Consider the following 9,350-nt stretch of genomic DNA (forward strand, 5'->3'; position numbering starts at 1 on the left):
CAGGCACCTCAGACCGTGTTAGAGGCCGCAAACCTGGCTATATCCGTGTCCGATGTAGGGAGACTGCAGAACGTCCAAAAATTCAGGGATTGTCTACCGCAGTGTTTAGACAGCGCACAAGCACCATCGTGGCCGCAACCGCCTTAAACACCATAAACAAAATGGCCGCCGTCACTCGTGTGAGGATCGTGGCGCAAGTGAGATGAAATACCCATAACGACACGATTGTACGTGCGGGCATTTTTCTCCTCGTGTCCCGCCCTTTCGCCAGCGTGATGGGGCTTCCCGTGCCTCAGGCCGCCCTGTCCTAGAACCAAAGCATGCGCATACAATGAGACTCGGACACACACGTCTGATCGTTCCCTGGTCCCGGCGGCAACTGCCTCGCGGGCCGTCTTTATTTCTTACGTGCATGCACCACCATAACGAGGCTAGCACCTGCGCACATGCATTACGGACGTAACACGTGTGACACCAGCAAGCCCCTGCTCTCACACACAGCAGGCAGCCCTTTCAGTCAAGGAGCTGTGTGGTTGAAGGGAACCATTAACTCATGCAGCTCCTTGAGTGAAAGGGCTGCTTGCTACATGCCTCTGTACTCAGAGACAGGAGGAGTGCTGGAGGGCCCAGCTCGCCAGCCCTGCTCCTGTTTCTGAGTACAGGCAGCCTGTGTAGTGGTTGATCTCCCCTTTGACAGTTTCAGGGGGTCACTGCGGTATTCTTCTGGGATGTCCTTTCGATATTTCTTCTACACCTTCTCTTCTCCTCTGAGACTTCTATGTCAATTCCTGACCCCTGTTTAAAATGTGATGTTTACGCATGCGCTCTTCTGCCACCTTCTCACCTTACATGACCTGTGCTTTGTCCCAAGCTGGAAAGAGGCATGGGGCCGACCATTGGCAGCACCGCTTTGTCCTTGGTTTCATTCTCATGGTTGGGCTCGCATCCCCCGTTCACCCTTAGCGTTTTGGGCTCTTTTCCCTTCACCTGTCTCTTGGTTAGCCCCTCGGTTCCTGTGTTCTTCCGCTTCCTCATTTGTCCGTTGTTATTTCCAATTCCCTGATACTTCCGCACATTCTCAACTCCTGCTCTTTCCGCCCGGGCCCCGAATCTCAGTTGCCCTTCCGCAGCTATTGTCTGTGGCTAAACCAGCACTGGTCCTTCTGTTACTCGGGCCTTTCCTCTCTGGCCCTCTGATGTTCCTCCACATGTCATTTCTCTCACTAGGAGCCGGGGTAACATTCTTTTTGGCTTCCTCCTCAAGCACTCTCTCTTCACCCCCTTCTTCCTCCATCTTCTGGTTTTCCATCTCCTTTCTCCCGTCACGTTTTGTTGGACCACATATTCGTCTGTAATGTTAATGACACATATACTTTCTATTTGTGGCGTCCCTTCCAGTAGTTCCACTTTGCTGCCCTTGTCATCTTCTCCCCTTTCCATTTGATTCACTGTCTCCTGCTCCTTCCGTTGTTCGACTGCTACTCTGGCAGTCACTTTCCTGCAGTTTTTCTGCTCCTTCCACCTTTGCAACTTCGGGTATACCTTGGGAGTGCAGGCGGTTTCACATCGGAAAGTGTTTTGTCCTTCCTCTCTGCTACTGATCTCCACCTGTGATTTACAATGGTTTCCGTGGGTATGCAGCAGATCTGTGTCCCAGCCACCTCTGTGTGCTATGGTTCCTACTTGTCCTGTCTTGTCATCGTGGGGCACTTTGACCTTCTCTGAATTCTTGATGTTGATGGGGGTCTTTGAAGCCACATCTGTGTACCACTGCCTAAATGGACATGTCAGGTTACTAGCTATCTCAGATGTGCCATGGTTCTCTGGGTTATGACTCCCACAGCCGACCCCCGTACACCAGCCTTTTCTTGGAGATTGCGTCCGCCAGGGTGTACTGTGGTGTCTCTCCCGCCGCTTGTAGCGTAGCTACCTTCTGATGCTCAATGGGGTCACACTCCCCTGCTGCACCCTTGTAAGATGCATTTGTCTTCAGCATCCTCTCCTTTTCTCACAGTACGCTTGGGGGACTTTCCTCTGACGTGTACCTCGAAGGCTTGGTTTCAAACCAGCATTCCTCGCCTTCCGTGGTTAGGGCTGGTCTGGTCATCTTTGTCGCAGGATCAATCCCTGATTTCAATCCCTGATGATGATTTCCACTATTTTCGGCAGGGGCCCTGCGCCTCCTGTTCGTGTGGGGTTCTTCCTTTGGCAACAATCGTTTCTCTCTTGGGGTCTCGTCCCTGGGAGATGTTCTCGGCAGGTGCTGTACGTCTGAACCCTTTCTCATGGCCGTATCTTTCCCAAACGCTCTGTTGTGAAGACCCTCTTTCACTTTGGTGTCTTGTTCTGCTCCCCTTGTCGGCTTTGCCGGTCTGGCTGGAGACAATTGGTGACCTTGTTTGGATGAGGTCACCTTTGACGGCTTCTTGATACGGTTGTTTCTTGTGTCAGTGTGAGGACTTTGCCCCCTGGCGGGAGCACTTGCACTCTTAGGGGGAGCATGTCATGCGTGTGGAGCACTTTGGTTAGGCGTTTTCTTTTTGCCACTTCTCGTATCAGTCTGTCCTATCTCTTTGCTGTTGTCCTTCAGGGAGTACTTTTGTGCGTTTGTTTGGTACTCTCTGCACAGCCCAGGAGAGTTGGGACCCTCTGTGTGCTGTCATTTCTCTCCCTGGCCATTGTGTTCTTTTTTCCAATTGCTGTCTCTGTGATTTCCACCTCACTGGTTGGAGAGTCAAGGACATCATCTTTGCCACCCTCAGACTCTCTCCTTTCCTGTGCCTTCAGTCTCCTTTTCTCGGTCTCCTTCAAAATGTCTGGGATGTTCAACACCATTATTTTATCGTCATCAACCTCCTTCTGCATCATCGTAGACTTCCGCTGTTCCAGAACTGAAAGTTGCCTTGTTCTTCATAGCATTGTTTCGTTCCCTTGTCACATTCATTACGATCTTCTTGTCGATAGGGATCCGGGCATGAAAATCATTGCCTATTCCCTTTGCAGCAAGTTTCTTCTACCGTATCCATTCCTTTGCTGGGAGTCGTTTGGTAATCTTTACTTTCTGCTGGGCAGTATGTTTCTTGTTGTATCGAGTAACTGCTGGATGTTTCGGCTTCACAGGTGATCATTTTCTCCTCTTGGGAATGTGTTCATGAGCGCCTCCTGGTGGTATATGGTCATATTCTGAAAGTCTCTCACCCATTAGTTGAGGGACTGATCTCATGGTCTTAGCAGCAGTCTTGGTCCTTTAGTCGCACTTGAATTCCACCAAAACGTAGCCATTACTCCCCCCAGACTTTTCATTTCTTGAAAGTTCAGAGCATGATACATTTCCAAACTGGTTGAAATGGCTCCTACTTTGTGGCTCACAGGTACCTCTGGGGATGGGTCCTCCATATCTGACCCCAAGTGTGAGCTTCTCTGGCGCTCTTCTCCATTTTATGTATTGCATACACTGTTGGAGCACCGTCTGGTGCTCCAGATCCATAGACACCCGGGGAGCCTGAGGACTGTTGGTGTCTCCTTCCTCCGTCCTTTTCAGCCGGCGGAAGTGTGGTTAGGATTCCCGGGGGTGGGCACTCTTCGAGTCCCTGGCCCCGAAGAAGTCTGCTTGTCGTAGTGACTGTGATGTGTCCCCCGTGTTTCGTCGAGGCGGAGGTACGTACTTTCTGGTTCTTCGCTGGAGGGTTCATGCTTTCCCCTTCACGCAGATGCCCGTGGGAGCACTCTTGTGAGCAGTAGGTGTGCAAGTTTACGTTTCTTGTTTTTTTTCCCTCAGGAGCACTTTCTTTCCAAGCTTCTGCTTCCTGTAACTCCGACCTGTGTGGTGGGCCTAACGTCTTTGTTGCAGTGGGCCGGTGATGTTGGCGTGGTATGTACCTGTGCAGTGGGTATCAGACCATGCGTCTGGTGTGCCCACCACCCCCCTGGAGCGGCGTGCATTTGTCAAGTGCCAGTGTGGGAGAACATGGAGTGTGGGTGGAGGAACGACCATGTCAATCCCCAGCCAGGACGACAGGCAGCTGCGTGTCATGGACAAATGGCAGAGTGCCAGGTAGAACAAGAAACGGCTGATTACTGTGCCCTCCCATGCCGGGATCAGCGGAGGGCAGAGTTCAATGAAGGACCCTGGGATTGGCAGGAGACTGTTCAGGATGTCGAGATTGGCGGGGGCGGAGTACCCCTCTTTCACAATTCGGGACGCAGGGATCAGCAGGACCTTCATAGGACGAACTTTGTATGATGCCGGGATTGGTAGAACGCCATAGGACGCCGGGATCGGCGGAGGGATGCAGTGCCCCTTTCATATGTTTTCAGACACCCACGGAATCATGTCGGTGCCTTTCTCCTCATAGCCAGTTGACTGGATACTCTCTAACCGGGTTACATAACATATGGTGTACAGTTCGGTCGTAAGACCACAAATCAGACAGAGCTATGGGAGGTTGCAACCTCTCTTTATTTCCTCTACAGCATAATGGCTTTCCCGGGCTCTAGTAGGCCCTCCTCTTCCTCCCTTTTCCCTGAGCAGTCCCCTTCCTGTTTTATACTTAAGGTCGCTCCTCTCTTAAAGTCGTCCTCTGTCATTTCACCTGCAACAGATACAATATGTAACTCGTCGTGGGAACTGGAAATACTCCATGGGGGATTCGGGCGAAAAGAAGGGGCTGCTCTAATAGTAGAATGATCAATAAGGAGAATGGCAATGGGCTGGGGCTGTCGAGGGGAGGATGGTGTCGCAATGAGTTGTCGAATTAGTACTTTAGATGCCACTGCACATTTGTAGTAGGCTGGGGTAAGCGCAGGATGGGAAGGAGGTGAAAGGGTATGCTAATAAGGAGTAAAGTAAAAGAAGTACGATGGGCGTAACGTGTAAAGTTAGGGGGCTGGGGTGCAGACTAAGTTCCATACGGGCCCATTTATTTATTTATTTGGATTTGTTAAGCGCCCAACGGCCCGGGGCATCGTGGCACTGTTACAGAATATTTGACTTAGTAACAAGCTAACAACAGTGGTGACAGGCATAGATCATGCGTTAAGTGTATGGAGTTCCATGGTTACAGTGGAGCAATGTGAGAACAATTGTTGTTAACAATAACAGACAGAGATGGTGTTCTGTGGTTACAGTGGAACTGCTTATTGTAGGAGTCAGTAGTGGAGCATAGTTTAGTTGAATAGTTTAGTTTTTAGTGCATTTCTGAATGTGAATAAGGATTCTTCTTTTCTGAGATTAGGTGGCAGTGAATTCCAGGCTTTGGGAGCTAGGACTTCAAAGCTGGTACCACCACCCTTGGTTCTGTTGAAGGTTGGGACTGAGAGTTGGTTTGAGTATGTGTTGCGTTTAGGTCTGTGGGATGGAGCTTGATGTATTCTTTCCACTAGATAGGCTGGTGCTGTCTCGGCGAGGCATCTATGTGTGATCGTGAGGGCTTTGAACGTTATACGATCTTTGATCGGGAGCCAGTGGGCCTCTTTTCTAGCCTGGGAGATATGTTCTCTCTTGGGTATGTTGAGGGCTGCTCTGAGGGCGTTGTTTTGTGCAATATGCAGTCTGTTAATGTTGTTTGTGGAGGTGCCAAGGAGTAGGGTATTGCAATAGTCTAGTTTTGCTCCGATTGTGGCTCTAGCGATGTTTAGACAGTTCTTTGGCGATAGATGAGGTCTTACTGCATTTATGATTTTTGATGTAAGGGCTGATGAGGAGGAAATGGCACTGTCTTGCCTATCCATGGACAGTGTGGAGTCCAGGTAGACGCCTAAGGTTTTTACCGCAGAAGAGGTGGTGATGACTGAGTCTTCGATGATGAAGGAGTTGTAAGAGTCATCTAGATTTTTTAGGGCTTCTTTGGGACCTACCAACAGTATTTCGGTCTTTTCCCCATTCAGGCATAAGCCATTGGCTGCCATCCAGGCCTGGATGCGGGCATATATGCTTTGTAGGGTGTTGAGGTCTTGCTCATAGTTGCCTGTTATTGGGACTATAATTTGTGTGTCATCGGCATAGTTTGTAAAGGATATGCCAAATTCTTCTAGGTCATTGAAAAGGGGGAGGGTAAAGAGATTGTAGAGATTAGGGGAGGTGCATGAACCTTGTGGGACTCCACAGTCAATTGGTGAAGGAATGGCGGATGCTTGGTCCGAGTAAACCCTCATGGCTCTATCGTTCAGGAAGGAGGTTATCCAGGCGGTGGCTTCTTGGTAGAAGTGGGCTGTGTCAGTTAGATGTCTGCAGAGGATCTTGTGGTCAACCAGATCAAAAGCTGCAGAGAGGTCTAGGAGAAGGAGGAGGGAGGTTTCGCCCTTGTCCATAGCCTCAAGAAATTGGTTCTTGAGGTCAAGTAGCACCAACTCTGTGCCATGGCGGGGGCAGAACCCTGATTGCCTTTTTCCTAGGATGTTGTGACTTTCTAGGAAAGCCTGGATCTGTAAATATGCAGCTTTGTCTAGAATTTTCAATAGGAAAGGCACGGTGGTAATCGGACGGTAGTTGTTTGGGGAGTCAGAGTCAAGGGTAGGTTTTTTTAGTAGGGGTCAGACCCAGGCTTCCTTAAGGGTGGGCGTGACAGAACTGTTGGCAAAGGAGGCAATGATGAAGGTAGTGACAAAGGGGGCAAGTGCTGTAGCGCAGTCTTTGATTAGGTTGGCTGGGCAGATGTCTCCTTTACATACTGAAGGCTTAGTGTGTTTCATGATATGTAGGACTTCCGGAATAGTTACTTCCCTAAAGCTGAAGGGTTTGGGTGGGTTTTTGCTGTGGGACGTATTTCCCTCTGGTGTGATGGTGGAGGGGTTAGGTGGCGGGGAACTGGATTTGGGCAGATTCTCGAGTTGGATTTTGATTTTGTTTTTGAGTGTTTTGATTTTGTCTAGCATGGCATGTTGAATGTTGTTACACCAGGTAGCATTTTTCTCGGTAGGTTGTGCCGATGGGGGGGAGTAGTAAGCTCATTGTATATGGCGAAGAGCTCTTTGGATTGCGAGTTAGCTTTCTCTATTCTAGTGTTGTATGTGGCTGCTTTAGCTGTGGCGATGGTTTTTTTATATTGTTTGCCATGGCCATCTACATACCGGTTTAGAAAGCTGGAATTACGAGGAGTGAACATAACACTATAACAGGCAGGAAGCAGAAGCTATGAAAAGGGGTTTTGGAGCAGGCATGAAAGGGCAGGGGAATAGCTTTAGATAAGGGATATGTTAGGTTCCAGTGTTGCAACAAAGCAAGGACAGTAAGATGTGATGATTGCAAGTGCATGCGTATGCCATTTAAGGTATGTGGGAGGAAGAAAAACATACAGCGCATGGTCAGTAAAGGAGACTGGTCATTGGATTGAACCCTGTGATGAGGACGAAATGGGGTGTGGGAGAATGGCCCGTAATGCCATCTCACTTGGCTGGAATGCGGGGAGCATCAGGAAAGCTAATTAAACTCTGCCGGCAGCACCATTACCACCGGGGTGGTTACATTAGGAAGACTAAGAAGAGGAGACTGGGAGTTGGGGTTGTGGTGTCATTGGACGGCTTGTTCATGGGGTTATTTTGTGTAAACCGCACTTGGCGCAATATTAATATAAAATATCTGATCTGGCAAGGTACTGGTAGCATATGCCCGTGGCATCAGGGGCGTCATAGCTGTTTTAATATGTGATAATAGATTTGAAAATGACATGGAGGTAAGCTCTATGATCTGCAGTGTTTGGGGTTTAAATAGCCCCACAAACGCACAGCTTTTAACTTATACTGAGCACCACAAAGTAAACTTTATCTTCCTACAGGAAACACCCCCCACTACGAGTGTGCATGAGTCTTTTGCTAAAAGAAAAAACAGGGGTCCATATAGATGTTAAACTAACTATTCTAAACAATCCAAAGGGGTAGTCACATTGATAGATGAAGATGCATTTCCTATATTAGTTACGCCATGGGAAGGTTTGTTATATTGTACTGCACACCCTGTGGACAGTAACATTTAATTGTCAATATGTATGGCCCTAATATTGATGACCCTGATTTTTACCTGCCTATTTTCCCAATTTGTGACAAAACAATAGATGTTCAAGTGGTATGGGGTGACGACTTGAATACAATACTGAATTTTGATGCTGACCGTAGTGCAAGCAGAATGTTAACTAAATCAGTACAAGTAATATTGCAAGGTATGGCTGGCAGGGGTTGGGTTAGCGATTGGAGATGCCTCCACCCCAATGCCAAAGAAGATTGATACTATTCATCTGTCCGTGATATGCCATCTCACCTAGATTACTGGCTTGTATCCCAACCTCTGATTGGACAATTGAAGAACTTGCTCGAACATTCTCAGATCACTTATCCATGGTTCTTAACGCTGTGCTGGGAACCAAAGGTATGGGTAGGTCCGCAGGGCGATTTAAGATGGCATCTTTACTAGATCCTGTACTCCATTGGAATATTCTCGAATAGTTTTTTGAGCTGAATGCCCACTCCGTTTCTACTGTATGTTATGACAAGCATTCAAAGTATATATATATATGTATATATATATATGAGGTATTGCCATGGGTTCCTAGTGATTGCATCGACAGCCAAACCATCGACAACCATACCATTGACAAAAAAGCATCTAAAAAAAAACATCAAATGCATTTTTTTATGGGGGGGTTCCCCCTACCCCCCCTTTTTAAACCATTAAAACACTTTTTTACTAAACTAAACCCTTTACCATTGAAAAAAATGCATTCAATGTTTTTTTTCGATGCATGTTTTTCAATGGTATGGTCTGTCGATGCTTTGTATTCAATGCAATGACCGGATACCATTGCTATGTGCTAGGATCTTGTGGAACTTTGTTAAGGGATACATTTGATGTACGACTGCCATTGACATACTCCCGAATAATAAGGCCCTGGGTTCCGGAGCAGAATTTTACAAGAAATATAGACTAATTCTTGGTCTATATTTTCTCCAACTGTGGGAGTAGTCTGTGGCATTATGTTGTCTCCCTTCAAATCTTCACAAAGCAGTGATTACCCTTTTATTTTAAGCTGATAATCCCTCAGAAGAACTTGATCATATCGACCACTGTCACTGCTGAATGTAAATACCAACATATTTTCTTGGGCTTTGTGACGTGGGATGTTTTTACCCATGCATCCAAGCCCTACCATAAAACTGTGCAGTACTGGCATGGAAAACATCATGATGGCCAGAACTCCCCAGAGAGTGCACAGGGAAAACATGAAGAATAGGCTGCCACCCATTTTGCCTATGTTTTGAGCACAGGAGGGCACTGCCTAAAACCACCATTGGGGTACACACACAGTAGCCTGAAACCGTTGGGAATGGCAATGCTGATTGCCAAAAAGCAACTCAGAACT

The sequence above is a fragment of the Ambystoma mexicanum genome, chromosome 2q, assembly GCF_040938575.1.
Source record: "Ambystoma mexicanum isolate Mex_15411 chromosome 2q, UKY_AmexF1_1, whole genome shotgun sequence".
In the NCBI taxonomy this organism is placed as follows: Eukaryota; Metazoa; Chordata; class Amphibia; order Caudata; family Ambystomatidae; genus Ambystoma; species Ambystoma mexicanum.